Genomic DNA, 18,401 nt, shown 5'->3' on the forward strand with positions numbered 1-18,401 from the left:
AAGCAAGGAGCCCTATGCGGGAGTCAATCCCAGGACCCTGGGATCATGACCGGAGCCGAAGGCAGACGCTTAACTGACTGAGCCACCCAAGCGCCCCTCCTTAAATTTGTAAAAAAGTTTGCTCATTTTGCATCGACACCACCACCTCCTGAGTGCACAGCCCAGTGGGCACCACTTTGCAGGCCACCCAAACCACCAAGGCCCTGTGGCTGCCCACCCAAGTGTGCCGTTTGGACTTCACGTCTCAAGATGCACACTGAGGGAAAGTCACCATACAGGAGGGAACACAGACTCCTCAGCCCGTCACCAGAGAAACTTCTCCATCTCCCCCTGGCTCCACCCAGGAGGCTTCAGAGAACACTTCCCCAAATGCCAGCCACTCTCCCAGGTCCCAGGATCTCAGGAACTTCCACACACCCCACTCACCCTTCACACTCAACCCAGAGTCCTCTCTGACTTCCCTACGCAGGATCAAGCCCTTCTTCCCTCTTACCTTGGCAGCCCTGCACACAGATGGGCTTTCCTGTGGTGTGCACCCCCATGATGTGAATTAGACACAGTGCGATCAGTTAATTAGGAGACGCAGTGTGCATTCCACACAGGGCCCTGGTTAAATGCAGGGCTGTCAGGAGCCTAAATCTCACACATGGGGGTGACAGGTCCTTGTTCTATGTTCCTGGTAGCTCAGGCCACTTCCAAATCTTTGGTTTGTGGTTGCTATTATTTAACTGTGCTGAAACTCTATACTATTGCTTGCAATATCAAAATACACTTATAGTTATGAAGACACCAGCAGTAGTAAGAGTCCTACAGGGGGGAAAAATGAACTTTATTCCTGTAAGCAAATTCTGCAGCCCCAGAGGATGGCCTTACCAGCATCCTACTGCCCCTTGTGAAAGGCCTCAGTACAGAGTGCCCACCCCATGTCACTCATAAAGTGATTGCGCACAACCATGACCCCCCCACACACACATGCACACAAGCATATATTGCACACAGTCTATAATGAAGGAACTGCATAAACTCAACCCAGCCGAAAGCCCAGATCCTCCCGTCATCCCAACCCCCAGCCAAGACCAGCTTATGTGCTGCCTGAGCCCCCAGAACACACAGCTCTCCCTCGAGGCCACAGCACCTCTAGGCACTCCTGAAGCCTGCATTCAGGGTCCGCAGCCCCATTCAGAGCACAGAGACCTCTCCAGAGTAGCCGCGCACAGGGGATGGTGAATTTAAGAATGCATTCCAATGGGGTTCCTTGGGCTGGGATCTTAGCCAGCTCAGGAGAACGCTCTCTGCTTCCCAGCCACTCTCCATGGTTCTCAGGAACTAGGAGCCAAAATCACTCCCTCTGCAGTGGACCAAAGCACCACAGTGAGAACAGCACCCAGTCCCACACCTCCCACAGGCAAGCTGCTGGATGGAGTTCTCTGGACTCCAGATAAGCCTGTAAGGATGGAAGACTGACTATCCCCGAGTCCTAGCACACAAACTGAGGTGCAGGGAGGTGCAGGGAGGTGCAGGGTCTTGCGCAGGCCAGCCCACACAGTGGGTGCAGAGCCACCCCGCCCCCAGCGGGCTCACTCTCCACCCACAACTGCCTCCCAGCACCCAACCACACGGGCCAGAGCCCCAGGGCCGAAGCCAGGCTGCTCAACACAAAACACGCTGGTTCCTTGACTGCATCTCAGGAAGGCGGGAGAAAGAAAAAGCCTCACCACTTCCTGATGCATTATTTATCAGGAGCGCATTAACCATGGGTGACATCACAGGCATTCGAAGGTAATTTGTGGAAAGTATTGTTAAAGCAATTGATTTGCAAATTCCTTGACAGGGAAAACGGAGCACTGAGCAGGCGGAGAAGTGACATGGAGACTTTTTTTTAAATGTATTTGGAATAATTGATTGAAAGCTAAGCTGTGTAGCCAGTGAGAAAATGAGATTATTCTGTCTGTTATGCAAAGAAATTGTATATTGTGCAAAACAGCGGGATGAGGAGCTGTCAGGGCATCTGAAAGGCACTTGCTCTTTCTGCGGAAGGTAGGGGGGAAATGTCTTTCCAAATTCAAACCAAGTCCTCATCACTCCCCTTACCCGGAAAGCCGCCACCACCTCTCTTCCCGTCTCCCCTCCGCCCACCCCCCACTCTGGGCCCTGGGCCTGAGGCCAGACCCCTCCCTTCCCTCCCTCTGGGGCCAGCAAGAACACGGTGCAGTGAGAGATTGGGCCCCTGCCCTGCTCTGCTCTTGGCCTTCACCATCCCTCACCTGGACACTTCAGTCCCCCAGTAATCCCAACTGTGCCTTCCTAGCCCACAACGCAGGCTGTCACTCCTCAGAACTCTCTAGTGACCGCTCATGACCTCAGGATGACCACAGCCCCTTCCAGAGGCCACAGAGCCGATCTGACCTCCTCCCCACCACACCCCTGCCACACTTCCTCAATTCCAGCAGTGTCAAACTGCTCCTAGTCTCCTGCACTTGCACAATGGCTCGGCCTTTCTGCTACAGTGCTGTTGGCAGTTTGCTCACCCAGCAGCAGAGTCACTCTTTCCAGGCATAGTTCAAATGCATCCTCCTCCAGGAAGCCTTCACTGACTGCCCCAGGCAGACAATCCTGGGTGCTCCTCTCCCTAGGAGCACCAGTGTATTTGCTGGTGGGGGTCTCCCTCCCTTCAGGTGGAAAAGTTAGTGAGTGCACCCCTGTGTGAATTAATGCATGCAGGAATGCTTGCCAGAATGAAAGAATCACTGCCCTGATCACCTTGCTGGGTCCTTTTTTTTCCCCAACTCTGATGAAGCCCTGGGCGATGTATCATGGGCACCCAGCGGGGGCTGCTGGCTTTGCTAGCTGTTCCCACTGCCCTAGGCCAGAGGATCAAGCCAGAGCCTCCCCAGCACAATTACCCAACATTGGTGGGGAGGCCTGGTCTAGGAGAAAGCAACCACACATGTATACCTGCCCAGCCCCAGGAGCCTGCAGTCAGAAACGGACACGGGCCCCAGGGCATTTGAACAATTGCTTAGCCCTGCCACCTGCATGAGGCAGATTGCTCAGCCTCCCTGAGCCCCTGCCTTCTGGTCTGTCAGATGGGAATCATATTAGCTCCAATCTCTAAGATTGTTGAGAGTCAAAACCACAGTGCCTAGCCCCCACTGGGCACTAAAGGTAGAAGCTCTTGCCATGACCACCTCACTCCAGTGGCTTTATTTATAACACACTGGAAATTCCCACCAAACTGATTTAGGATTTTTATGCCCCTTTTGAGTATTAGAAAACTGAGGTTCCTGGAGTTAAATTGAGGTTACAGCTGACCCTTGAGCAACACTGGGGATTAGGGGCACTGCCCCACAGACAGTTAACTTTGACTTGCCAAAAACTTAACTACTAGTAGCTTACTATTCACTAGAAGCCTTACCGATAACATAGTCAATTAATATATATTTTGTATGTTACATGTATTGTATCCTGTATTCTTACAATAAAGTAATCTAGAGAAAAGAAAATGTTATTAAGAAAATCATAAGGAAGAGAAAATACATTTACATAACTATATGCAGTTTGCAGCCATGTTGATCAAGGGTCAAGGGCATTCACTGAAAGTGGCAGGAACCTGGCCAGACCTGGCCATGCCAGCACCAAGTACCATTCTCCCCTAGAAAGCTCCTTCCTGCTGACCCCACTCTCCACACACAAGTTGGACCCTCGGAGAGGAAAATAAGAGACCTCACCAAGTAACTCATACTGTCGGGCGACCAACTGTCAGGGCTTACCTAGGACACGAGACTTTTAGCACCAAAGGCAAGAAAGCCCTAGGCAAACCAAGACAAGCTGATCACCCTGCTTCCAACCACCTTTAAAGAGCTAGAAAATGCATAATGGTTCATTCAAAGATTTTGATAACCGAGAACATAACGTTAGGTCCATTCCTTTTAAATGGATCAACATTTCCTAAGACTAGGTCTAGAGAAGCAGACAAGAAAATTGCTGACCTCTTCCTCACTCGCAGTCTGATTCACAATGGTCAGCCCACCCCTACAGGCAGTAGCCCCACATCACCTTCAATTCCGTTTCAACACCACTGCCCCCCCGACTCCTGCCCCTCCCCAGACCTGGTGCTGGGCATGGAGAGTTCAAGGGTGACCAAGGCACAGCCCCTCTCCCGTAAAGGAGGCCCCCAGCCAGAGGCAAAGGATGAGTAGTAACAACATCATAAGGGCAGGTCAGAGGGAAGCCTGGGGAACTAGAGGACACATCGGAGGGAGGGGAGGCCAGAGAGGGCTTCCTGGAGGAGGAGACACCTCCTTAATGTGAGCAGTAAGTTGGTATTAGCAAGGTGGCAAGCTGAGGAGTGATTCTAGGCAACTGGAACATCATGGTCAAGGCCCAGAGATATGGCCAAGCCCGGCCCATTTCAGGAACTGCAAGTAGAACTGAAGACTACAGCAGAATGGGGGAGAGGGAGGGAACAAAGACAGAAAAATAGGCCACACACAGGGGGCCCTGTTTTCTCTAAAACTGGCATTTTTTTTAACTTGGCAGTGTTGACAACATGGAATTTCTTCAAGTGAATAGATAGATGTCTAACTCACTATTTTTAATAGTTGCATATCCTATGATGTGAGTTCTGATTATTCAACCATTCCACTTTTGAAGGCCTGCAGGTTATTTCTGGTTTATATTTTGTTATCTATAAGCAATTCTTCAGTAACAATTTCTCTATTATGGTAGAGCCCCAGAAAGGGGATCTCAACAGGAACTGTCATATTAACTTTCCAAAATGCAAGAAGTCACATTCTCACTAACAATATACAGAAGTGCCCATTCCGACGCATCTTTGCAAGCACTGGACTCTAGACCCCAGAAATCTCAACTCTGGTTGCACATTGGAATCACCCAGAGAGTTCTGAATCAGGGCTCCTGGACCCCGCCTCCAGAGATTCAGATCTCAGAGGTTTCCGGTGGGGTCCAGAAATCAGGATTTTTTAATCCTGGTAAAATGTACCCGATACAAAAGTCATCACATAAACCATTTTCAAGTGTACAATGTAGCAGCATTCAGTTACCTGTACAATGTTGCAGCACCACCACTTCTAGGTGCAGAACAATTTCCTTACCTTTCCTTCCTTCATTATGGCTCCTTAATATTCTATTGTATGATACCTCACATTTAGTTTATTCACTCACCTGTTGATAGACCTTGGGTTGTTTCTACCTTTTGGCCACTGTGAATAGTGCTGCTATGTCCCTTATATATCTTCTTTGGAAAAATGTCTATTTTAGTGCTTTGCTTATTTTTTACTCAGATTATTTGTTTTTGTTTTTGTTTTGCTATTGAGTTCCTTATGTACTTAACATATTAAGCCCTTATCTGATATATGGTTTGCAAATATTTTCTCCCATTCCATAGTCTGTCTTTTCATTTGTTGGTGGATTCCTTTACTATGAAGAAACTTTTTAGTTTTATGCAGTCCCACTCATTTATATTTGCTTCTGTTGTCTACCCTTTTGATGTCTTATTTAAAAAAAAAAAAACATTGCTCGGACCAGTATTAATGAGATTTTTCTCTATGTTTTCTTGTAGGTGTTTTATGGTTTCAGGTGTTAAACTTAAGTCTTTAATCCACTTTAAGTTCTTTTTTGTGAGTGGTGTAAGATATGGTCCAGTTTCGTTCTTTTGCAAATGAATATCCAGTTTTCTCAGCACCATTTATTGAAGAGATTGTCCTCTCTCCATTGTGTGTTCTTAATTTCCTCGTCAAAGACTAGTTGACCGTATATGCATGGGTGTATTTCTGAACTACCAGGAGGCCCTTTACAGTCTGGACTTGATTCAGGTTCATGGGGATCCTCTGAAGAATTTTAAGTGAGTCACCTTTAAGGCTCCCAAAACATTAGGTTTGAGGATGACATGTCCAACTGCCTCAGATGGCCAATGATGAGGCCAAAGCCCGGAGAGGGCAAGAAATCACCCAACATCACACAGCAGAAGGACTCAGGGGAAAAGGCTGACCTCAGACCCTGACCTCCTGTCCCCTAGCCCACACTGTCTGGTGAGAAGAAACATCCCACCCTACTTCTCCTCCCCTCACTTATGCCACTTCAGCCCCTGACAGATGAACATAATTGTTTAACAGATTTATTTTAAAGTCTTCTGCAAATGTGGATAATCTTCATTTGTTTTTCCTGAAAATCCTCTGACATTCCACTGAAAAGAGCTGAATAGTGAAATCACCCAGGTAGTTCAAACAGAAACTAATCTTTCCTTTATTTACTTTAATCCTGAATTCTGTTCCTTCTTATTTAGCATTCCCTGAATTTGAGACTTGGGTGAAAGAAGATTTAACTGTCTTGACCACGATAAAATTCTACCCAGATCTCTGTCATTTGGGGCTTTGGGGAATCCCACAGGTCACTCTTAGGAAGCCAATGACCTTACACATGCCCTTCCCAACTGTGAGCCTCCAAGTCTCTGTTCCCAGCAACACTGCCCTAACACACACCTAGTCAGAACCCCAGGAATCCTTCCAGCCTGTCCAGCTCTACCCAGCTCAGTTTGTGGCTCCTGTGTAACAGACCCGGGCTGGGCTTGGGTCATAAAAGGAAATATATCTCCCCAGTCATGGGCACATGAATGGGTAAACACTTAGGGAGATGCATAGTGCGAGTACAGGGCAGGCAGCATAGAAGAAAGAGTATCTTGTCCTTAGGCTATCAGAAACAGGAAACCCTGTGGGAGTCAAGGGTGCTGGGCCAGTTATGAAAGAGGTCCACAACAGATACGCCCTCTCCCCCTGCAGTGAGTATACAAGTCATGCCTGCCTCAGGATGCCCTGTGCCAGGTTATAGGAGGAGATGGGGGTGTCCTGCCTAATTTCAGGCAGCAGAGTAGCCCCCTGAGTGAGTTTTCACACCCAACCCCAAAAGGCAATTAGAAACAACACAGAGGTTCCCTCATGCAGTGGTTTTAAAACCCATTTGCATTCCAGTTCCAGACAAGATGGAGTAAACACACTTCTCCCTCTTTTGCCCACAAATCGCAGCTAAAAGCCCTGGATATTACATATAAACCAAACGCCAAACATAAGAAACACTCTGGAAAGGAGAGAGAAGCCTGTCCAGCTAGGGAACTTGAGGAGAATTTTAGCCTTTTCCTTAGGGTGAACATGGCAGTGTCCCTCAAGAATTCCCAGGATTTTCTTTTTGCCTTAGGGTGAGCCTGCTGGCTCAAATTCTCTTGCCTTTCCTTTGCTTAAGAATGTCTTGCTTTCCCCTCAAGTTTTTGCTGGGTATAAAAATCTGGTTGACAGTTCTTTTCTTTCATCCCTCAAAATGGGTCACGTTACCTCTTTCTGGCCTCCATTGTCTTCGAGGAGAAATCTGCTCTCATTCAGATCAGTTATTCCTTAGGTTAAGTTGTCATTTCAATCTTGATGCTTTCAAGATTTTTTAATTGTCGTTAATTTTCAGAAGTCTGACTGTGATATGTTTGACATGGTTCCTTTGGGTTTTTCCTGTTTGTTTAGCAAAATATATAAGCCTCCAGATTCAAGAAGCCTAATTGGAGTCTTTCTCTCTTTTATAAAAAGTATTGTAGCATTTTTACCATTATTTCTTTTAATCCTGTTTCAGTCCCACCCTCTTTCTCTTCTCCTTCTGGGGCTCAGATGACACAAATGTTAGATCTTGTGTTGTTGTAGTCCCTGAGTGATCATTTTTTCACTCTACTTTCTCTCTGTTGTTAAGATTGGATCATTTTTATTCTATCTAGAAGTTCATCAATACTTTCTCTGCCTTCACTGTTCTACTTTTGAGCCTACCCATTGAGTTTTTTGTTTTTTGTTTTTTTTAGTGATTGTATTTTTCAGTTCTAAAATTTCCATTTGGTTCTTTTTTGGATATTCTATTTCTTTGCTGAGATTTTCTGTTTTTCACTTATTTCAATTGTGTTCAAAACTGCATTTCTGTAACATTTTTATTGTGGCTACATTCTTAAGCAAAGGAAAGGCAAGAGAATCTGAGCCAACAGGCTCACCCTAAGGGAAAGGCTAAAGAAAGTTCTGGAAACAGAAAAAAAAAATGAAAGAATCTTGGACAATCAGGAAAGGAAAAGCAATAGAAAAAGTAAAAAATGTAGGGAAATACAATAAACGCTCCTGCTCTTGAGTTTCCTAACTTATGTTTGATAGCTAAAGCAAGACTTACATCATGGTCTGATGTGGTTCTCAATATGTACGTAAAAGAAATATGTAAGAATTATATTATAAATGGATCAGAGTAAACGAACATAACAAGAGGAAAGTGTTCCACATTTCATTTAAACTAGTAAAATGTTGACACCAAGGGACTGAAATTTACAGCACTAAATGCTTTCATTAGAAAAGAGAGAAAGACTCCAATCAATAAACTAACCTCCCACCTTCAGAAACTAGTTAAAATTAAAGAGAGCAAATAAACCCAAAGTAACCAGAAGAAGGGAAATACTAAAGGTAAGGGTAGAAATCAGTGAAATTGAAAACAGAAAACAATAGAGAAAATCAATGAAGCAAAAAGTCAGCTCTTTGAAAAGATCAATAAAATTGACAAGACTTTATTGACCGACAAAGAGAGAGAGAGATATCAAGAATGTGACAGGGGCTATCACCACAGGGCTGGAATCTGCAGCCAGCACAAGGCTAAGAGAATGCTGTGAACAACCCTCCCCACATAAATACATGACTTAGATGAGATGGACCACGTCCTCAAAAAGCACAAACTACCACAATTCACTTCATATGAAATAGATCATTTGAATAACTATGCAACTCTTAAAGAAAGTGAATTTGTAAGCTAAAAACTCCCAAAAAATGAAATCTCCAGGCCCAGATGATTTCACTGGAAAAATCTACCACCCACCCGAAAAGATAATTAACACCAATTGTACATAATATTTTCTGGAAAATAAAAGAGGGAATGCTTCCCAACTAATTTTATGATGCCAGTATTACCTTGATAACAAAATAAGGCAAAAAGAGCACAAAAAAGAAAACTGTAGTCCAATATCCCTCATAAACATAGATGCAAAAATCCTTAACACTAGATTAACTTATAGAACCCATAAAAATACCCAATAAAAAGAATTGTACATCCCAATCAAGTGGATTTATTCCAGATATGCAAGGCTGGTTCAATATTTGAAAATCAATCAATATAATCAACATATTAACAGACTGAAGAAGAAAAAGCATACGATCATATATCAGGTGATGCAGAAAAAAGCACTTGTCAAAATCTAATATAATACCCATTAATGATAAAAACTCTCAACCAACCAGGAATAGAAGGGAACCTTTTGTACTTCTTTTTTTTTTTTTCAACTTGATAAAGATCATCTACAAAAACCCTATAGCTAACACTAGACTTAATAGTAAAAGAGTAAATTATTTCCCCCTGAAACTGGAACAAAGCAAGGATGGTCATTCACTACTGCTATTCAACATGACACTGGAAATTCTAGCCAGGGCAACAAGGCAACAACGTGGGAGGGACGGGAAGGAGAAGGGTGCAGATCAGAAAGGAAGAAATAAAGGGATTTGCAGGTGACAGGGACATAATGGTCTACGTAGGAAAACCCAAGGAATACACAAAACCACTCATAGAACAATTAAGTGATTTCAGCAAGGTTGCAGAATATAAGCTCAACATACATGAATCAACTGTATTTCTACATACTAGTAATGCACACATGGAAACCAAAACTAAAAATACAGTACTGTTTACAACAGTGCAAAACAAAAAATGAAATATGTGTAAATCTAATAAAACTTGAAGTTGAAACCTACAAAATGCCAATTAAAAAAATCTAAATCTAGAATGAAGAGACATATAATGTTCATAGATCGAAAGACTCAATTTAGCAAAGATGTCAGTTCTCCCCAAATTGATCATAAGCTTAATGCAACTTCTATCAAAATCCCAGCAAGAATATTCAGAGACATAGGCAAGATTATTCTAAAATTTATATGGCAAGTCAAAAGAAGTAGGACTAAATAACTAGTAGCTAAAACAAATTTAAAAAGAAGAAGAATGTGGGAGGAATCACTCTGCTCAACATTAAGACATATAGCTACTGGTCTCAAGACCGTGTGGTATGACAGAGGGACAGACGTAAATCAGTGGAACAGAATAGAGAAATCAGAAATAGATGTACACAAATATGGCTAACTGATTTTTGACAGAGGTGCAAAAGTAATGGATGTAAGAGTCTTTTCAACAGATGGTGCTGGAGCAATTCTAAATCCATAGGCAAAAAAAAAAATCAACTTAAACCTCATACCTTATATAAAACTTAACTCAAGATGGATTTTTTTTTTAGCAATTTATTTATTTATTTGAGAGAGAGAAAGAGAGCGTTAGCAAGAGGAGCAGAGGGCGAGGGAGAGAGAATCTCAAGCAGACTCCACGCTGAGCACAGAGCCCTAGGGGGGGTCCGATCTCATGACTCTGAGATCACGACCTGAGCCGCAACCAAAAGTCTGACACTTAATCAACTGTGCCACTCAGGTGCCCCTCAAAATGGATTTAAATGCAAACATAAAACTATAAAACCTTTAGAAGAAAACATAGGAGAAATTCTTCAGGACCTAGGACTTGCTGACCAGTTAGACTTGACACCAAAATCACATCCATTAAAGAGAAAAATCAATAAATTGTACTTGATCAAAATTTAAAACTTTTTCTCTGGGGAAGACCCTAATGAAAAAACCAGCCAGACTGGGAGAAAATACTTGCAAACCACCTATGTGACAAACGACTTGCTTCTAGAACATATGATGAACGGTTTTTCTTTTTTCGGTAGTGGTAAGGTGAGGGATTGGAGGGATTTGGACAAAAATCCAGTAAATAAATAAATAAAAAGCTCAAAGAGTAGTGACGCGTATGAAGGAATAAATCAGGGTGAAAGAATACTACATGTAATTTCTTAAAAATAACAAACAATCCAATTAGAAAATGAGCAAAAAAAAAAAAAAAACATAAAGAGACATTTCACAGAAGAGGATAAACAGATGCCAAATAAGCACATGAAAAGATGTTTAATGCCACCAGCCACTGGGGAAACACAATCAAGACCAGGACTCCTTGTCACTACCTGCTCGGTTCTGTTCCCCCACTGGAAGTTAGAAACAAGGAGTGGGGCACCTGGGTGGCTCAGTCGTTAAGCGTCTGCCTTCGGCTCAGGTCAGGATCCCAGGGTCCTGGGATCGAGCCCCGCATCCAGCTCCCTGCTCCGTGGGAAGCCTGCTTCTCCCTCTCCTACTCCCCCTGCTTATGTTCCCTCTCGTGCTGTCTCTCTCTCTCTCTCTCTCTCTGTCAAATAAATAAATAAAATCTTTTTTAAATTTTATTTTATTATGTTATGTTAGTCACCATACAATACATCATTAGTTTTTGATCTAGTGTTCCATGATTCATTGTTTTCGTATAACACCCAGCGCTCCATGCAGTATGTGCCCTCCTTAATACCCATCACCAGGCTAACCCATCCCCCCACCCCCTTCCCCTCTAAAACCCTGTTTGTTTCTCAGAGTCCATAGTCTCTCATGGTTCATCTCTCCCTCCGACTTCCCCCCCTTCATTTTTCCCTTCCTTCTCCTAAAATCTTAAAAAAAAAAAGAAAAAAGAAATGAGGAGAATGAAGAGCCCCCTATGACCACCATCACGCTGGGCAGAAGGAAACACCAGGAGGGAGTAGGGAAGCCATTCAAAGCCCCAGCCTCAGGACTATCCGTGCCCTTCCATGCTTTCACAAGGCAGGGCATGGCTGGGAGTGCTAGCAAGCCTCCACAGCACTCCCTATCCTTTTTCCATGACTGTTTGTTGAGCAAATTAATAATCTGGCCCCAGAAGAACACCAGTAAGCTTCGGGTGCTTAATATGTAGTCATAAGAATGCTTGCAAAAGATGTGTGCTTCCTACCTACCATTTGTTGAGAGAGAAATGGGCCAGAACTTGACCAGATGTGCAAGCCGCTGGGACATTAGCAGCTGCCCCACAGGAAACGGCGGGGGGAGGACGGGGGAGGCTGCGGGCATGGGGAGGGGCTCAGACAGCGAGGCCCAGAGCTGCCCCCAGGGTAACCTGTGGGAGGAGCAGGAACACCTGTTCAGGGAACATCTGAGTCCAGATCCTGGCAGGGACGCCCCATTGCTAGTGACCTGGCAATCCCTCCTTCCTGTCAAACAGCAATGATAACCCCCGGTGCACAATGCACAGTGTTCCTCCGCACCCCGGAAACAAGCTGGTGGCAGTCATTTACGGGCAATAATAACTTCCCGGAACTGTACCTCTTCGTTCTTTCCTTCAGCAGCATTCAGGCACTGAGGCACCCACTCTGGTATTTTAATCCCACGGCTTTAGAGATGAGAATACTGAGGCCAGAGAACATAGACTGGGGAAAGGCCCTCAGCCTCCCAAGGCCTGTCTGGTGGCCATGGCCGTGGCCCAGGGAGAAAAAGCAAGAAGGTATGGCCACTCAGGACCCACCCACTCTTGCATTCCCAAAACTACCCCCAGCATCTTTAGCTCTACGGGACTCTTGACACCTCCAACTTCAGAGGGGCCCAATTTTAGAATATTCAAAAGATGAAAATATATACATCCTAACCAAAACTTTTAATGAAATAATCATTGACAGTACAAAAGGTCCTCCTCTGATGCACCTAAACTTTGAGCCAACATCTTAAATTCTTATTTCTGGGCCTACCTCTCCCCACAGGATTTCTGCCCGTCTGCCCCTCAGCTGAGACCCCAGCATGGGGACTCCCAGGACAGATCAGACTAACAAGGGGCCCTGGTGCTTGCTACCCCCAGAGAAGCCCTCACTTCATATGCAGCCAAACCCAGCCCAGCTTCTTTGGGGGCCTGTCGCCCAAGGCTGGGCAGTGTCAGCCATGTTCAGCTCCCAGCAAAGGGAGGACATGATTGTTTACTCTCTCAGCTTGACTGAGACGTATCCAGTGCACCTTGGGTACATCTACAGTTGACATTAAGCAGCTGAAAAGTCCCTCCCACAGAAAAGGATGGAAACTCTCAAGACAAGAAACACCAGGTTCCAGAGAAAAGCCTGACAGACCGGTGACCATTTGTCATCTCAGTCCTTTGTTGAAAGTGCTTTCGTGCGAAAACCTTCGCAAATTACATCAGGTGACTTTAGGCCCTTTCAGATTTTTTAATACTATAAACTGGTCCCCAAAACACTCTTTCTTTGACTACACAACAACCCTGCAAGGCAGGAGTTATGAGATCTCCCTGACAGAACACCAAGGCTCAGAGAAGTTAAGGGATGTGCCCAAGATCACACAGCAAAGTGTCTCTTGCCTCTTCCTGGTGCTGGTCCTACTGTCACAAGACCTGCCTCCACATGGTCCCTTAACATCCTGTCCTCAGCACCCACTGACGGCAACTGGCTGGCCAACACTTCAGCTCTGTTATAACAGGTAATGGAGCCCTGACTGCCACAGAGAGAACAAAAGTCAAAGCTAAACTAAACTAGACATTGGATTTCAGGCTTCCAAATTCTTCTGGCTTGCAACACAGAGTGAAGGAAAGGCTCATTTACCTGGTTCAGTCCTCCCTTCTAATTAGCTTCATTAGCATGCTGATGTCCTACCTCTCTACTGAAGTGAGTTTCTGGTGAACTAGCAGATCTCTGTGGCTCTAGGGCCATTTTTATACCAACAACAGAATAATGTCCTAACAGGGATGGTGGACTATTACTTCACAAACCTGGAAAGGAGTTGGCCAAATTTTTTGAGGTCCCTTTCAAATCTAAGGAAAAAAAAAAAAAGAGATAACCAGAGGAAGTCACACCGCTGAAGTATAGAGAGATGCATGGTCTGACCAAAATCTTTGCTCTCTTACTGCTCCAGCTAGGATGTAAAAATGCAAAGGAACTCGGGGATTGCCTCAGAGGCAAAGGGAGGAGAAGGGTGGGAACATGATGCTCTCAAAGCTGGGGGCTTGTCCACATGTTTGCAGGAGCCAGCAGGACTAGGTTATTCACTCCAGTTCCTGGGACCCAGTCGGTACTTAACACACATCGACAGAACGGAACTGGATTCAGTCAGAAATATGGAAACAAAGCTCTGCCATGCGGAAGTCTGGAGGTGCAGCACTGAGTGAGCATGCAGTGAGGATAGAAGGCCCACACTGAGTGAGTGGGATCCAGGCCAAGCCTGTAATGGGCTACAGACCCACAGAAGGGTCAACTCGGGGAAAGCCCACCCACGGGCACAGGGGAATGACTAGGAAGCTTGTCTGTTCTTCCTGATCTCTGAGTACAGATTTAAAGTCCTCCCCTGAGGGATGCCTGGGTGGCTCAGTCGTTAAGCATCTGCCTTCAGCTCAGGTCATGATCTCAGGGTCCTGGGATCGAGCCCCGCATGGGGAAATCCCTGCTCAGCGGGGAGCCTGCTTCTCCCTCTCCCTCTACCTCTACCTGCTGCTTCCCCTGCGTGTGCTCTCTCTCTCTCTGACAAATAAACAAATAAAATATTTATAATTAATTAAATAAAATCCTCCCCTGAAAATCTGAAACACCTGAGTTTAGGGCTCAGCTATTTCAGATTTTTAAAATTACCTTAACCTCATGATCCACAAACCACCAATCTGAGAAATTAACATAAAAATGAAGTTACAGGCCAGGGATGTCCCTGGAGCACCTGGCAAAAGCAAAGACTGAGTCTGGAGGGACGTGACCTCAGCTAAGTTCTTGAGAGCCTTAGAGACGTAGCCACTACAAAGATAAGCTCACAACAAAAAATACTAACACACTCAATAAAGATCACCCACCATGAGTGACAGTCATGAGTACAAACTAGAGTATTAACCCAAGAGGTGCAGACTTTAGAATAATCTGACAGGGACTACAAAATAAAATTATTAAAGAAGCAAAAGAAGAATTCAAAGCCAAAAGACTATTTTTTAAAAGATTTTATTTATTTATTTAAGAGAGAGAGAGTACAGGGGGGTGGCGGGAGTGGGGGTGCTGGAAGGGAAAGGGAGAGGGACAAGCAGATTTTGCACTGAACGAGGAGCCCGACCCAGGTCTCGATCTCACCAACCTGAGATCAAGACCTGAGCCAAAATCAAGAGTTGGATGCTTAACCTACTGAGCCACCCAGATGCCCCAAAGCCAAAAGAATATTTTTTAAAAGAACAGATCCATTTGAAAAAAAGATAAGCAAATAGAATAGCTACAAACAAGAAGCAAAGACTCTGAAATTAAAAACTCACAGAATGACAGAAAGGCAGTATTTGAGAAATAAAGACTAAAAATATTCCAAAATGATATTAATGCACATATTAGTGAATCAGAGCCCCACACAGAATAAATAAAAATAAACTCACCGCAGACACATAAGGTAGAATTGCTGAACCAAGAGACGGAGGTACGCTCTTACAAGCAGCCAGGGAGAAAGGCTGATTACCCACAGGGGAGCAAGAATTAGACAAACAGCCGAGTCCACAGTAGTAATGACAGGGGCTAGAGGACAATTAAATAATGGTCTCAGAGTGCCAAGAGAAAATGTCAATCATCTTATGGATTGAGAGTTTACTGCTACTCACAGACTCACTGAGAGAACACTAAAGAAAGAACTTGAAGAAGAAAACCGAAACCAGAAGAAGGTAATGGCACAAGAAGAAACTGCTCAAGAAGTTCACAAACTGTTCAAGCATTGACTGTCTAAATAATATGCTGATTATGTAAATCAGCATCATAATACTGGGAGGGGTGATCACCCTTCCCTGCTGGGAATTCTGGTTCAAGTGTAAGGTACTGAAAGGTAATATGTCTGCCTGGAATAGGTTTATGAACAGCCAACTGCTCCAATCAATAAGCCAGAGGCTGTTTATTCTAACCACAGGCATCATAGCTCCGAAATGTAATCATGGCATTACAACACATTGCGAGAGCCACCACTTACAGAGGGCCTGTCATACGTTGTCTCATTTCTTTTTACACTACACCTGCAGATGGCTGCATCATGACTCAGACCAGGTAGATAAGCTGCCCAAGGTCACACTACGGTAGTGACAGCATGGCTGGTGCTTCTGGCAGGCCATCTGCCCCCATCATGGCCCAGCGGTGGAAAGCATCCCTGCTTGTCAAAAGTAAGTCCCTCTTGTTAACTGCTGATGCGGTGTGAGCTCTGAGCAGGGAGCCTCTGTGGGTATCCTTTTCCAAGGTAAACTGCATTCCATACGTGTCAGGGACTTCCGGTGGGTGGGCACAGGGAAGACCAGGTCAGAGAAATAGAAGGGGGCCAATATGCGGGGCAGGGCTTCAAACCCCGAGGGGAGGAGTCCGGGGGTCTCAGAGGGAAGGAGCCATCACCCCGAGGGAAGACAGGGTGACCATCACACACTGCCAGGCATAGAGGGACAACACCAGAATGTCTCCAACTCCCGATTCACAGGGAGTCCAAGTCTGCCTGGTAAAGCCCCTCGCCCATGGTTTCCGTGCAGTCTTAAAGAGTTGCTTGAGGACACCAACACGGCCGTCCCATCTCCATGTGTCGAGGGTCATCTTTGGCCCAGCAGACAAGCAACAAAGGCTGCGGAGAGCACCACCCAGCTCAGAGGGAGGGCCTTAGCACCCATTCACCCAGCCTCTGCTGAGCACACTGGAAGCCACCTGGGACCAGCTGAGGAGCCAAGCCAGGTCCCCACTGAGTAGGATTCAGGATGCGTGGGACACAAAAGGGCAACCCTCAGGGGTCTTCAGCCATACAGAAAAGGCCAAACCCCCCGCTCGTGATTTCCCCACAGACCCTTCTTATATTTTCTTTTTAATTTTCATAGTGTAGGAAAGAAAATATTATGCATTTGTTTCTTATTAATTTACAAATCGTTACAAACATGTTTTGCAAGAATTTTTAACATGCACGAAGCTCTTTTTTTAACCTCTTATAAGTCATTTAGCACCCTTTTATCAAGGAAGAGGCAAATGCATTTTTGCCAAGAATAAACTCCTCACTTTAAGTTGGGTTCAGCTTTTAGTCCCAGGGTCATGAACTCCAGCAGGACTTGGACAAACTGAGAAAGGAAATTCCCCCCCCCCCCACCCAAGTCCAAAAGATTGTAAGCAGCAGGATCTTCACAAGCACACACACACACACACACACACTCACCAAACAAAACTAGGGAGTGAAGACTGGACAGTCTCCTGCAAGCTTGGTTTCTACCCTTACCAACAGACCCCCAACAGAGCCATCCAAGGGATCGAGGCAGGGGATTTCCAGCTGGGGTGCCTCCCACCCCAGGCAGCCCCAAGCACCCCGTGGGAGATGCAGCTTTGAGCAACACCATGTGCCTCCAAGGATGTCCAGCCAGGCAGTGCTGCCAACCGGGACACCCGGGCTTAAGAGGTGGCAGACAGCACAGTGCCAAGCTGGAAGTACGGGAAGAGTGTACATGTGTGGAGCATGAGAGAACTCGGCTTTATGCATGTGCAAGAGAAAACATGCAGCCAACCAGTCACCCAGACAGTGCAGCGCTAAAGGGCAACCAAAGGGTGGTTTGCTGATGCAGTGGGGCACCCTCACGCTGCAGTGGTTCCTGAACTGAAATTATCCCTGATTTGTGCATGTGTGCATTTCCTCCAAAATTCACGTATTGAAGCCCTAACCCCAGATCAAGGATGTCTAGAGATGGGGCCTTAGTGAGGTAATTACAGCCGGATGAGCTCATGAGGGTAGGGCCTTCGTGATGGGTTTAGTGTTCTTATAAAAAGAGACACCAGAGAGCTTGCTCTCCCTCCATGCACAGACACAGGAAAGGCTGTGTGAGCAGCACGCAGAAGGCCGCTGTCGGTACTAAACACAAATCAGCTTCACCAGAAACTACCACCCGATCCAGGGGCAACTGAGGACAGAGCCTTGTCTCCTTTTAACACCCCAGAGCCAGGAGCACACCCCCAAACACACCCACACATACACACAGACACACACACACACAAGTCCTTCCCAGTACACATCAGTGAACCAAACGGCTGCCATTTTTAACTGATTTGATTTCACCATCGTATAGCCTAAAGGATTTAAGTCAGTTCACAAAAATGCAGAGACGACATGGGATCATATTAGACAAAGTGGGAACAGATAAAGCTCAAAAGTAGAGGACAGGAATGGGAGCCAGGAAAGAGAACGCCTGGCCGGGCAGCCCTGGAGATGCAGACCTTCCTGATGGGTGGCCTCCGCCAGGTAACAAAAGGACACTGATCAGTAGCACAGTTCCCTCAGCCCACGACATCTGAACAAATGTGGTGTGTTGGTTGTTGTTGTTCTTTTTATTTTTTATTTTTATTTTTTTAAAGATTTTATTTATTTATTTGACAGAGAGAGACACAGTGAGAGCAGGATCAC

Source organism: Neomonachus schauinslandi, chromosome 3 (genome assembly GCF_002201575.2).
Source record: "Neomonachus schauinslandi chromosome 3, ASM220157v2, whole genome shotgun sequence".
Taxonomy (NCBI): domain Eukaryota; kingdom Metazoa; phylum Chordata; class Mammalia; order Carnivora; family Phocidae; genus Neomonachus; species Neomonachus schauinslandi.